The sequence below is a fragment of the Pseudorca crassidens genome, chromosome 17 (genome assembly GCF_039906515.1).
Source record: "Pseudorca crassidens isolate mPseCra1 chromosome 17, mPseCra1.hap1, whole genome shotgun sequence".
NCBI classification, from domain to species: domain Eukaryota; kingdom Metazoa; phylum Chordata; class Mammalia; order Artiodactyla; family Delphinidae; genus Pseudorca; species Pseudorca crassidens.
Window position 1 is genome coordinate 63,438,584 of NC_090312.1, and position 14,484 is coordinate 63,453,067.

The 14,484-nt window shown below is 34.1% G+C and overlaps 1 protein-coding gene across 2 annotated transcripts in view; it reads left to right on the forward strand.

The window, feature by feature from the left end:
• IL7 (interleukin 7) overlaps positions 1 to 14,484 on the forward strand; it is a 54,941-nt gene that overhangs the window by 33,020 nt on the left and 7,437 nt on the right. The gene's annotated exons all lie outside the window — the stretch shown is intronic.

Below are 14,484 nucleotides of genomic sequence, written 5' to 3' on the forward strand. Positions count from 1 at the left end.
ATATTTGTCTTGTCTGAAGTCACTTAATATGGTAATCTCTAGGTCCATCCCTTTTGCTGCAGATGGAATTATTTCATTCTCTTTTATGGCTGAATGATATTCCATTATATATATATATATATATATATATATATATATATATATATATATATATATATATATATATATATACATCTTCTTTATCCATTCATCTGTTGATGGGCATTTAGGTTGCTTCCCTGTCTTGGCTATTGTAAATAGTGCTACTATGAACACTGGGGTGCATGTAACTTTTCGAATTAAGAGTTTTCTCTGGATACATGCCCAGGAGTGGCTGGATCGTATGGTAGTTCTATTTTTAGTTTTTTCAGAAGCCTCCATACTGTTCTCCTCAGTGGCTACACCAATTTACATTTCCACCAACAGTATAGGAGGGTTGCCTTTTCTCCACACTCTCTTCAGCATTTATTATTTGTGGACTTTTTAATGGTGGCCATTCTGACTGGTGTGAGGTGATACCTCATCGTGGTTTCGATTTGCATTTCTCTAATAATTAGTGAAATTGAGCATCTTTTCATGTGCCTGTTGGCCACCTGTATATCTTCTTTAGAAAAATTTCTTTTTAGATCTTCTGCCCATTTTTTGATTGGGTTGTTTGTTTTTTGACGTTAAGCTATATGAGCTGTTTGTATATTTTGGAAATTAATCCCTTGTTGGTAAGCTGTTAGATATTGAACATGAGTATAAAAAAGACCAGTCTACGAGACAAAGTCCCAGTCCTGTAAGATCACAGTTTTGAGGAGAGACAAACTTTTAAATAAAGAATTATAACACAATGGGATAATGCTGATATTAAAGATAAAAATATTTAGAGACAGAAACTTATAAGGTATGGGAGTTGGGGAGTTGCCTTTAACGGTCAATGGCCTATGTGGCTTGAGCTTTGGTTGAGATGTGAGTGTATAAAGTTTGGAAGTTAGGCTGTGATCAGATCTTGGAAGACCTTGTGTGGCAACCTGAGGAATGTGAACTTGATTTTCTAGGACTATGTAATAGGGAGCCATTGATGGCTTTTTAAACTTCATAAACTTCATAGAATTAGATCTGGGATTTAGAAAGGTAATTCATATGGCTCATATAAGATAAATTAGAGATGAGAAATATTCAGAAAGATGGTTATTTCAGTATTCAGAGTTTACATATGACAGTGGATGTCCTCTGAAAGTTTGGGAATGTGTGACTATTGATACTGTCAATCAAGCAGTAACTCTTTGATTTTATGAAGATACAATGGAAAACTTAAAAACTGATGAAATGTAGTTCTTGCACCAGAAACAAGTAAATAAAAAGTAGTGAGTAGATGGAGTTCTTAGAGCAAAGTTCCCAAAAGGAGTAGTGGGACTGAAATATCCCCCAGCAGCTGGAGAGAAAAAGAGGAGACTATAAATTGCTTGATTTATCAGGGTGAAATTCTATTGAACTTCAAACTTATGCATGACGATTTTGCATCTATAGAACTTGGAAGTAAATCATTAATAACTGTGATTTCAAATATTTATTAATCCATGAATTTTTTTTTTTCAAATGACCCCTACATAGAACTCCAGTGAGGCCCTGAACCTTGACTATTATGCATCATCTCATGCCTGTTTATACGGGCCCCCCAAGTCATCCTGTGGAACCCCAGGATTACCTGGGGTAATCCTGTATGAAAACTACTTCTCAAGTTCAATGAACTCAGTTTTACAGATGAAGAAATTCAAGGAGAGGCTACCATATGTCAGCATGGTGTTATAGGTCTACTGTTCTGGAATGAAAATGTTTGGGTCAGAGTCCCAGCTTTGCCACTTTGTCTTTGAGACTTTGAACAAGTCAGTTAACTGCTGTTGTGCCTTACTTTTCTAATTCATAAGATTAGAAATTTGGCTTGCATAATCTCTGAAGTCCATTACTGCTGAAAAATTATTTAATGCAGATAGTGGAAATGTTAAGATGTAGTTATCCACACCTCAGTTTCAGTGTTCTTCCCTTTGCACTGATGTAGGACTACAGTCTATTTAGAAGAAACAGAGAATGGATGCCCTGTATGAAACTTTTATATATGTCTCATAATAACATTCCTACACATCCAGAGTAGATATCACAACTTCTTGATCTGTGGCACTACACCAGCTATAGGTGAATATGCTGCCAGGTTTCAGTAATTATTCCGTGTTTCTATTTGACATGAACATTGATATCTAGGGAAATCTGCCAATTGCTGAATAATACCAGTCCTGGAACACTGTTTCTTATCCCCAAGCTTACCTAGCCACACCTTGATTAACACAAATGAATAAAATATCAAGTTATGTATCTAAGGGGTGTTGCTAACACTGGAAAGGCATCCCATAAATAGAGCAAATATATTCACTTCCAGAAAAGACATGCAAGGCATATACAATTTTACACAAGATAAAAAATGGGTTTAAGACTAAGATTTAGGGCTTCCCTGGTGGCGCAGTGGTTGAGAGTCCGCCTGCCGATGCAGGGGACACTGGTTCGTGCCCCGGTCCGGGAAGATCCCACATGCCGCGGAGCGGCTGGGCTCGTGAGCCATGGCCGCTGAGCCTGCGCGTCCGGGACCTGTGCTCCGCAACGGGAGAGGCCACAACAGTGAGAGGCCCGTGTACCGCAAAAAATAAATAAATAAATAAATAATAAAACTAAGATTTACTTATTACCCTTTCGTGGTATCCCCCTTTGTTTCGTATTCATAACACTGTAAGAGTTTCTAATGAATTTTGCTGGCTGATTGACTTTTAATTTTTTTTTTATTGAAGTACAGTTGATTTACAGTGTTGTGTTAGTTTCTGGTGTACAGCAAAGTGATTCCATTATACATATATATATATTTTTTTCATATTCTTTTTCACTACAGGTTATTACAAGATATTGAATATATTCTCTGTGCTATATAGTAGGATCTTGTTATCTATTTTATACATAGCATTTTGTATGATTGACTTTTTTATAATTGTGCCTCATCAAAGAAATTCTATAGAGGTATTTTCACAAGTTGAAATTCACATTAACAAATTTTCTTTCCTAACTTTTCTGCATAAAAAGCATATTGAGGGTACCTTTATTATATTATTTTGATACACTATATTTGATAATAGAGTCATTTTCAATGTTATTTTTGGACTGGTGTTTTTTGCTTTTATTCCTGGCCTGTTCTCTACAGAATGACCATCAATATTAATTGTTAAATCACTTAACTTCCTATTTCCACTGTTGTTTATGTACTATGGAGACACGCAATATAAAACATACTATTTTATGAATGTAAGTTAAATGAGAAGCAAAATGACAATAAATTTCATTAGAATTGCTTTACTTTGGCTACTCTTGGTCATAGGAAGGACTGGAAATAACATAATCACACTTTGGTAGCCTCAGAGCTTTGATTAATTAACTTATAGTTGTTAATTAATACTACTGTATATTCACCTTAGAATTTTAGCATAAAATTTAGTAGGAAACATTTTAGCTATTAAATATCTCCCCCAGTTCTTGAATATCAGAGCATAGTTACTCATAACAAAGAATAAATGCTAAAGCCAACAATATACCAAAATTAAAAAACAAATGAAAAGGAGCATAAAGAAATAGTAAAGAATATCTGATAATAAATATGAATTATTTTAATCTCTGAACTTAAAACCAATTGTATAAAAAATATGCATTATGTAAGAAATACACCTGAAACAAAACATAGAAAGTTTAAAAAAAATCCTTATATAAAATGTAGAAACTGATCAGTAAAAGACAGACAACCTAAGAAAATTGTTAAGAACAGGCTATTCATAGAAAAGGAAATGCAAACTGTCAATTAACATGAAATGATGCTCATTCTCTAGTAGTCATGGAAGTGAAAATTTAAGCTATAATGAGGCACAAATTTTCACATATCAGGGTTGGTAAAATTGTGAAAGGCTTATGACATCTGGTGTTGACAAGGATGTGACAAAACGGGCTCCCTTATTTGCTGGTAGAAGTATGAATCATTTTTACTGAACACAATGATTTTTAAATGAATATACCATTTCCTTTAGCAAGTCTCAATTATGGGAACCAATTCTACAAAAATGCAAACATTAATATAAAAGGAGATAATATACACATACAAATATATAAACACACATACACATACAAAGATGTCTATTGTAGTATTGTTTGTTGGAGCAAATATTGACTTTTTTCATCAATAAGAGAAGTGTTGAATAAACATTGGAATACACTTAATGTAGAATATTATGTAGCTATTTTAAAAAAGCTGTTCTAGATATGTTTGACTTAGAATGATGATCATAATATAAAATAATACAAAACAAGTCGAAGAGTAATGTATATATTACGATCCTATATTTTTAAATGGTAAAGGAAAGTGCCTTCATAATCCCTATATATGCATGTATATGTGTGACTTTTGTATGCATGTATGTACATTACACATACGCATAGGTTTTTTGAGCAAGAAGAGTATTCTTATCAAACTGCTAATATGAATCACCTCAGGTAGGTGATTCTAGTGGGTGCAGTGGAGAAAAATTTTAAGGTTTTCATTATATATCTCAGTATTGTTTGAATAATGATAAGCAAGTAATATATATGACATTAAAATATTTTTATGTTCAAAATAATTTAAAAAGTTAAAAGATAGGAAAACCATATCATGCAAACCAAAATCAAAACACCATAGTACAAATAGGGTGAGAAAATATGTTATTGCCCAAACTGAAACACTTTTAAGAATGCAAGAGGGAGCTAACCAAACAGGTTGTAATTCTGGTATAATCCAGAATGATCCCAGAAAACTGGGAATTATGTCTTGGGGATGTAATGTACAGCACAGTGACTACAGTTAATAATACTGTATTGTATATTTTGAAAATTGCTAATAGAGTAAACCTCAAAAGTTCTCGTCACAAGATAAAAATTGTAACTATGTGTAGTGACGGATGTTAACTAAACTTATCGAACTAGACTGATTGTGGTGATCATTTTGCAATGTATAAAAATATCAAATTATTGTTGAACACCTGAAACAAAGCTTATATGTCAATTATGTCTCAATTTTAAAAATGTCTGAGGTTTGATATAGCTAAGGCAGGAATCTATGGTTTCAATATACGCTGGGCCACTTTTATGGGACCCTAGGTGGCAAGAGAACGTTACACTTCTATCTCGGTATTCATCTTGTCTAGGTAAAATCACCTCTGGCTAGAATGCTGATATTAAATGATATTTAAAAACATTTAAGTTCTTAAGAAATCAGTCACTGTGAATGTAAGGCTAATCACAAATGCAGTCATTAAATGACAGAATGTTAATCTGTTGATTCCCCCACCTGTCTGTATGAACAACCTTAGTAAACAAGTCCTCTCCTTGCCTCTCCATATAAGTTTTAGAATCAGGTTGTTTGATATCACAAAATAACTTGCTGATATTTTTGAGATTATGATAAATCTATAGGTCAATCTGGGATAACAAACATTTTAACAACGTTGAGTCTTCCAATCCATTAATCCATGAACATGGACTATCTTCCCATTTATTTAGGTCTCCTTTGATCTTTCACCAGAGTTGTGTAGTTTTCCTCATAAAGATCGTGTACATATTTTGTTACATTTATACCTAAGTACTCTAAATGTGTTGTGTTTTTAATTTCAAATTCCATTTGTTCATTGCTAGTATAGAAGAAAACTATTAACTTTTGTCTAACTTTGTATACTGCAACCTTGCATAATCATTTATTAGTTCCCGGAGGTTTGGTTTTTTTTTTTTTTCCTGTTTATTCTTTAGGATTGTCTGCATAAATTACAATGTCATCTAGTAAAAAAGACAGTTATATTTCATCCTTCCTAATTTTTATATCTTTTTTTTCCTTTTCTTGTCACATTGAATCACCTAGGTTTTTTCAAAATACAATGTTGATAAGCAATGGTGAGAGGGACATCTTTGCCTTGTTCTGATCATAGGAAAGTTCTGAGTTTCTCACCATTAAGTATGCTATTAGCTATAGGATTTTGAAGATGCTCTTTATCAAGCTGGGGAAGTTCCCCTCTAGTCCTTGTTTACAGAGAGGTTTTTTTTTTGGGGGGGGTTGTTTGTTTTGTTTTTAATGAATGGATGTTGGATTTTGTCAACTGCTTTTTCTGCATCTATTAATTTGATCATGTGATTTTTCTTCTTTACCCTCTTACAGTGATAGATTACATTCTTTGATTTTTTTGAATGTTGAACCAGTCTTACATATATGGGTAAATATCACTTGGTTATGGTGTATAATTATTTTATACATTGTTGGATTCAATTTCTTATATTTTGTTGAGGATTTTTGCATCTATTTTCACAAGATATATTGATCTGTGGTTTTCTTTTCTTGTACAGTCTTCATTTGGTTTTAGTATTAGTGTAAGCCCGGCCTCATATAACAAGATAGGAAGTATTCCCTCTGCTTCTTTCTTCTGGAAGAGATTATAGACAATAGCTATGATTTCTTCCTTAAGAGTTTGATAGAAATAATCAGTGAACCCATCTGGGCCTGGTGCTTCTGTTTTGTAAGCTTATTGACGATTGAACTGCTTTTATAGATATAGGCCTATTCAGATTGCCTATTTCTTGGTAAATTTTGGCAGATTGTGTCTTTTAAGGAATTGGTCAATTTCATCTAGATTATCAATTATCATCTAGAGTATCTATTATCCCTGTTAATGTTCATGGGATCTGTAATGATGTCCCCTCTTTCATTTTTGATATTAGGAAATTTGTGTCATTTTTTTTTCTTAGTTAATCTGGCTAAGGCTTATCAATTTTATTTATATTTCCAAAGGAGAAGTTTTTTGTTTTGTTGAGTTTATTGATTTCCTGTTTTCAATTTAATTGATCTCTGCTTTAACTTTTATTATTACTTTTTTTTTTTTGTCTTTTGCTTACTTTGGATTTAATTTTCTCTCCTTTTGTAGTTTCCTAAGGTGGAAGTTTAGATTATTGATTTTAGATACTTTCCTTATTTAACACATGCAGTCAATACTATAAATTTCCCTCTAAGCACTGCTTTCACTGCATCCTACAGATTTCAATGTTATATTTTTATTTATTTCAAATATTTTACAATTTCTCTTGAAATTTCTTCTTCAATCCACATATAACTTCAAAGTGTATTGTTTAATCTCCAAATACTTTGGGATGTCCCAGTTGTCTTTCTGTTATTGATTTCTAGTTTGATTCTATTGTGATCTAATAGCAGACATTATATGATTTCTATTCTTTTAAATTTGTTAAGATTCAATTTATGGCCCATAATTTGCTCTCTTTGGAGAATATTCAATGTGTTCTTGAGAAAACTATGTAATCTGCTGCTGTTGGATGAAGTATGAAGTTGTCTATGCATGCCAACTATATAGAGTTAATTGATTGTGCTGTCAAGTTCAACTATGTCCTTACTGATTTTCTGCCTGCTGGATCTGTCCATTTATGATAGAAAGATATTAAAGTTTTCAACTATAATAGTGGATTCATCTACTTCTCTTAGTATTCTATCAGTTTTCCCTCATGTATTTAGACTCTTTGTTGTTAGCCGCGTACACATTAAGAATTATCATATCTTCTTGGACAATTGTCTCCATTATCATTATGTTAGGTCCATTTCATCCTGATAACTTTCCTTGCTCTGAAGTTGGCTTTGTTTAAAATGAACATAGCTACCCTGCTTTCATTTCATTAATGTTAGCATAGTATATATTTCTTCATTTTACTTTTAATCTATGTGTCTTTATATTAAAAGTAGGTTTTTTATAGACAGTATATAATTAGGTTGTGTTTTTTTGACCCACTCTGACAAACTCTGTCTTTTAATTGGTGTATTTAGACTGTTGACATTTTAAAGTGATTATTGATATAGTTGGACCAATATCTACCGTATGTTTTTTACTGTTTTCTATTTTTTGCTCTTATTCTTTGTTACTATTTTTGTCTTCACACTTTGTCTTTTATGATTGTGACATTTTATGATTCCATTTCTGTCCTTTCTTAGCATAACAATTATACTTCTTTTTAAACTTTCATTACTGGTTGCCCTAGAGTTTGGTATATATATTTGCAACTAATCCAAGTCCACTTTGAAATAACTCTGTGCCACTTCACAAGTAGTACAAGTACCTTAAAATAACAAAATATTGCTAATAATTCTTTTCTTTCCTCCTGTCCCTCATATCACTGCTTCATTGATTTCACTTATATATAAGCATGTATTTTATATATATGTATATATGTAATCAAATTATATATAGTTAAATGCACTGTTGCCATTATTATTTTAATCAAAGTGTTAGAGCAATTCAGAATAAGAAGATAAAAGTTTTTATTTTTTTCTTCATTTATTCATTCTCTGATGCTCTTTCTTTTTCTATGTAGCTCTGAGTTTCTGATCTGTATCATTTTTCTTCTCTCTAAAGAACTTTTAACGTTCTGTTCAAGGCAGTTCTACTGGCAACAAATTACCTCAATTTTTGTTTGAGAAAGTCTTTATTTCTTTTTTCCCTTTGAAGGCTAATTTCTCAGAGTACAGAACTCTAGGTCGGTGGGTTTTTCTCTCAATATTTTAAATATTTCACTTCACTTTTTTCTTGTTTGAATGATTTCAGAAGATAAATTGGACGCAATTTTTATCTTTGCTTTTTTGTAAGTAATTTTCCCCTGCTGACCCCCATGGCTTCTTTCAAGATGTTTTCTTTATCTTTGATTTTCTAAAGTTTGAATATGATATGCCTAGGTATATGACTTGGGGCATTTATCCTGCTTGGTGTTCTGTGAGCTTTCTGGATGTGTGGTTTGATGTCTGGCATTGACTTGGGAAAAATTCTCAGCCAGTATTGCTTCAAATATTGCTTCTGTTCCTTTCTCTCTTTCTTCTGATATTCTTGCTATGCATATGTTACACATTTTGTACTTGTCCACAGTCTTAGATATTCTGTTCCATTTTTTCCCCTGGTATTTTTTTATTTTTTCTTTTCAGTTTTGGAAGTTCTATTGTCATATGCTCAAGCTCAGAGATTCTTTCTTCAGCCATGTCTAATTTAATAAAGAGCCCATAATTCCATTACAGTGCTTTCTATCTCTAGCATTTCTTTTTGATTCTTTCTTAGAATTTCCGTCTCTCTGTTTACATTATCCATTTTTTCTGCATATTTTCCCATTAAAGGTCATAGCATAATAATAATTTTTTTAAAAAATTCCCAGTCAGGGGCTTCCCTGGTGGCGCAGTGGTTGGGAGTCCGCCTGCCGATGCAGGGGACACGGGTTCGTGCCCCGGTCCGGGAGGATCCCACGTGCCGCGGAGCGGCTGGGCCCGTGAGCCATGGCCGCTAGGCCTGCGCGTCTGGAGCCTGTGCTCCGCAACAGGAGGGGCCATGGCAGTGAGAGGCCCGCGTACCGCAAAAAAAAAAAAAAAAAAAAAAAAAAAAATTCCCAGTCAGATAATTTCAACATCACTGCCATATCTATCTCTGGTTCTGATGCTTGTTCTGTCTCTTCAAATTGTGTTTTTTGCCTTTTAGTATGCTTTGTAATTTTTTGTTGGAAGGTGGACATGATGTTCTGCATAAATAAACCTGTGGTAAATGAGCTTTTAGTAATATAGTGATAAGGTGTGGGGAGACGGGAAGCTTTCTATAGTCCTTTGATTAGGTCTCAGTCTTTTGATGAGTCTGTGCCCCTGGATTGTAAACTTTACCAGTGCTTCTCAATACCTATCCACTTAGGTGAGAAAGGATGTCTAGCAAGGACTGGAGCTGGGTATTTCCCTTACCCCAGATAGGTTAGGCTCTGATAAAATTCCAGCAGGTTAGGTTCTCGTAAGGGGAGGCCTTGTTAAGAATAACATAACACTCTGGCATATTTCAAAATCAATGCTTTTTTCCTCTCTCTGCCAGAAGCACATGGGGATTTTTCTCATATTCACTGTGAGGACCTCATAGAACTCCTGTAAGTAAAGCTCAGAAAAAGTGTGAGCAAAGGGGGGACCTCCAGTGGTAGGTCCCCTTGGAATTTTATCTCTAAGACTTGTCCATTCTGAGCTTCCAGTAATTCATCAATTACAGTTCAGGTTTTTCTATCCCAGCACTGGTTCACATGGAGGTTTCCGCTCCTGGGTTTCTGGTTCTCTAAATTGTAATTATTGCATCAGCTGTCTGTTTCTCCAATATTTGGGGAGGCAGTTTACCCTGTGACCTCACTTCTCTGACAGATATAAGAAGAGTTGCTGATTCTTCAGTTTGTTCAGCATTTTACTTGTTGTTATGATGGAATGGCGACTTCTAAGCTCCTTACCTCCCAGACTGGAAACTGGAAGTCCTACACACAACTGTATTTTCATTCTAATATTCTTTGACTTATATAGTATTTAATTAAGTGATCTAATTAAATAAGAAGTATAACTTAGTGTTAAGGAATTGACTTAGTAAATATGCAACTCCAATTGTGAATGCAAAAACACATGAGTATATCAGAAACTGGAGTTGGGAGTCTTTGGTATACTGTGAGCATTAGTCAATATGTTTTACAGAAGGAGTAGAATATTGATTATCCCAGCAAGTTAAATGAAGATTAATTAGTCAATTCTTAGACATATGTTCATGTTTGTGCCTATGCATATACATTTGAATATATGCTTATATAGAACACCTTTTTCTTTCGAAAGATTTTTATTATAAGCATGTTTTATTATAAGCATATGTTCTTGCTTATAAATATTATCTCAAAACAAATATCATATCTGCTTAATACTTCATTTTACCATCTATTATCAGCTGTTTTTCTAATTTAGACTCGCTTTCTTTATGTGAATAGATTTTGTACAAGACAACTTGACCTTTCAGTTGGCATTGTATATTTTGGATCACCACCTTCTTAAAACAGTCTATTCCCCAGGTTTTCTAGCTTTCTGGCTTCTTTATGTATGTTCTTGGATCTCTGAATGTAAACTCAAGCTTCATCTGTTTAAAACCAAACATATTTTACTCACACCATCTCTACTACTATTCCCTATCTCAGTGAATGGCAACACAGTATATCCTGCTGCACACACCAGAAACCCAGGGATCAGCCCTGGTCTGTCAATCTTCCTTAACTTTAATTCTCAAATAGTGTTATATTGGCTTTCTAAATATTTCTCAAGTCTTTTCACCTATCTCTACATTCTTTCCCACCACCAAGTCCAATAAACCATTATTTCAAGCACTATGTAATTGTCTCCTAAAGATTCACACACATACTTTCTTGAACCTTTCCAAACCATTTACCATGCTGCTATTAATATGATCTTTGAAAAAGGTATTTAGTCATTAATTATTGATTTTAGGATCAAGACAAAGCTCCTTAACATGTCCTTAAGCCCCAGCATAATTTAGTTTCCTCCGGATCTCTTTCGTATGAAACCGGTGATTTCTCTTGCTTTCTCAGCTATATACCGGTTTTCCCTTGCTCTCTTTCATCCAGCAGCCTATCTGCCATTATTCCCTCCCACTTAACTGAAGCCATACATGCTGTTTTCTACATCTTTACTCTTCCTCTATTTTCTTTTTCTCTAGTTTACTCATGCTTCAGATCTCAGTTGAAGTGTTCCTTTCTTAGGGAAGGCTTTACTGAGGTTCCTAAGTAAAATCCTTCTTTATAGGCTTTATGGTAGCATATACTTTTTATTCATAACAATTATTAATTTGAGATTTGATTGTGATTATTGGATTGATGTCTGTCTTTACCACCAGACAGTAAATTTCTTGAAGGAAGGAACCCTCTGTGATTTTGATCACAATTCTCTCTTCACTACTATATGGCACATGGTAGATGTTCGACAAGTATTTGATTGAAGAATAAATGAATGACTTTTAATTTAAGCAAGGAATTAACTACCAATTCTTACAATAATCTGGTAAGCTACCTAATGGTAAAATTTGTAACATTTGAAATAGGATTCCAAGAACAATACAGACTTTTTCAATTTTCATACAGGCTACAGATTTCATTAAAAATAAGTTTCACTTTTCAAAAGGTCCTCCAAATGAGTCTTTATATGCCATAAGACTTTGGGCCATGAGTGTGCTGTGATAGTGATAATCAGAAATGAAAAAGATTTCTGTAGGGACCAAGTTCATTTTCAAAGAATAGTAAGACACGAGACTGAATCTTTCTTCTTCATATCAAAACCCCAATCCTCAGGCCCAGACCTACAAAATAGAAGGAGAATAGAAAGGAGACAGCTATCAGTTATGTAGCTGCCAATGAGAATCATTTACGGGCAGTAAATAGACATTAGTTCACTTAGAACACATGTAACCATGAGTTCCCCATTAGAACAGGCATATGGAAGACATGTTGGAGAAAACCACACAAAATTGAATCTTAAAAAAATCAAATATAAATATATAAAAGAAAAAAGTGAAATAGAAAATCAACTGTGTATATAATTAGTGTTTCTGGGGAAGGGGCTACTGTGCATGCCTTAGAAAAAAATTCAAAGATAGAAGAAAACTATGCTAAAATGAAAGAAGATGCAATTCTACAAATCGAAAGAACATTAGATATTTTAGGAACAACTTATGTAACATAATGTTTTACACTGGAAAATACTGAGTTCACAGTCAATGTGATCTTGGCTTGTCTCTTGTTTCTTTCATATTCATAATAAATATGAAGAAATATTCAAATATGTCAAGATGCCTGTAAGAAACTATTACTGATAAAGTAATTCTACTATTTGTTAAATCAAAAGATAGATATATAAGGTTCTTTCCAACTCCACGATTCTACTTATCTTAGTCTGAGCCACCCTTCTCACAGGGCTTAAATGGAAACAATTTCAGAAAGCAACTGTAGTTGGCACTCATGTATGCTTATGTTAAATCTATTCATAAAATGCACTAAAGTCAACTAGTCAACTATAATTGTGACTTTTATAGGAGTCAACCTTTTAAGTCACACTTTTAAGTGAGACTTTTATCTACTGCTGTACACATCTGGCAAACAAATTACGTGGTATAAAAACACCCTTTCTGTATCTGCCAAAAATGAGTTTTGTTAAATACCTGGAGCAATGAAATGGCTTAACCAATATGGCTTTTCAAATATTCGTGTGTCATGCAATTGGTTAAAATGCTCCAAGAAATAGGTACTAGTTCATATAATATTTTTGGTAAATTGGAAAAAATCATACAGATTAGCTGCACATTTGTTTATCTTCTTTATTTGATGGATGGCATGGCAAAAATGAAAAGCAGGTTTTATCAGAGAGAAATGTATATATGATTTATTATCCTTCTTAGGGTTAAATGCAAGTCAATAGGAAAATGATTTAACAGGCAAACATTAATTTTCCACTATCTTTTCAGGAATATGTATAATGGCAACATGAGGATAGTTATAGAAAAATATATCTATTTGCACTTGAGATATTTGCAGTATGACTGGGATGTTTGGCACTAACAAATCTTCTGTTTACATAAGTATACTTTTACAAATATAAGAAGTGATGTACAAGTGTCCAAGGATGCAGCATCTGCCCTTTACATCAAATGGCATAAGAAAATGGGACTGTGTTTTCTTGTCTTTGTTCCCCTATCAAGCTTGGCAGAGGACTTTGCCCATTGGCCTGTAGTAAGTGTTGAATGGTTAAATAAATGATTACGTGTTCAGGCTGTAATTCCTATAGATAAAACAGATACATTTAAAGTCAGGATGAATCCAGAGACCATTTATGCTTTTCAGTGGTGAGAAGAGTAATGCATATTTTTCTGAGAGGCAGATGAAGATTAGAAGCCCATGATTACATCCTGCCATTACTCCACTTTTTATCTGTTCCTTAGATGACAACACATAGGCTAAAATTGCTTGAAGTCCTTCTAGAAGCTCTGATAGCATGAAATGGCTAGTTTGCTGGACAGAGCTAGTCCAATCCTGTGCATAAAGAATCTGAATCCTTAGGAAATTCTTCCTAATATGTCAAGTACATTCTTTTTTTTTTCTTTTTTGTGGTACGTGGGCCTCTCACTGTTGTGGCCTCTCCCGTTGCGGAGCACAGGCTCCGGACGTGCAGGCTCAGCAGCCATGGTTCACAGGCCCAGCCGCTCCACAGCATGTGAGATCTTCCCGGACCGAGGCACGAACCCGTGTCCCCTGCATTGGCAGGCGGACTCTGCGCCACCAGGGAAGCCCTCAAGTACATTCTTGATTCAGCTAATCCCCACCTTCTAATACTACATTCCTTAGAAAAGAAAAATGAGAATGTGCCAGTCTGCCTTCCCTGCCTCTTACATGACAATGACAATGCACATATTAAATCTCACTTTTTTCTCAGCTAAATTCTACCTCAAACATCCCCAACTGGATTATTTAAAATGCTGCAGAATGAATTTCAACTTTACTCACTGTCAAGAGGCTTTGCCTTCATTCTAAAGTAAATTCTCT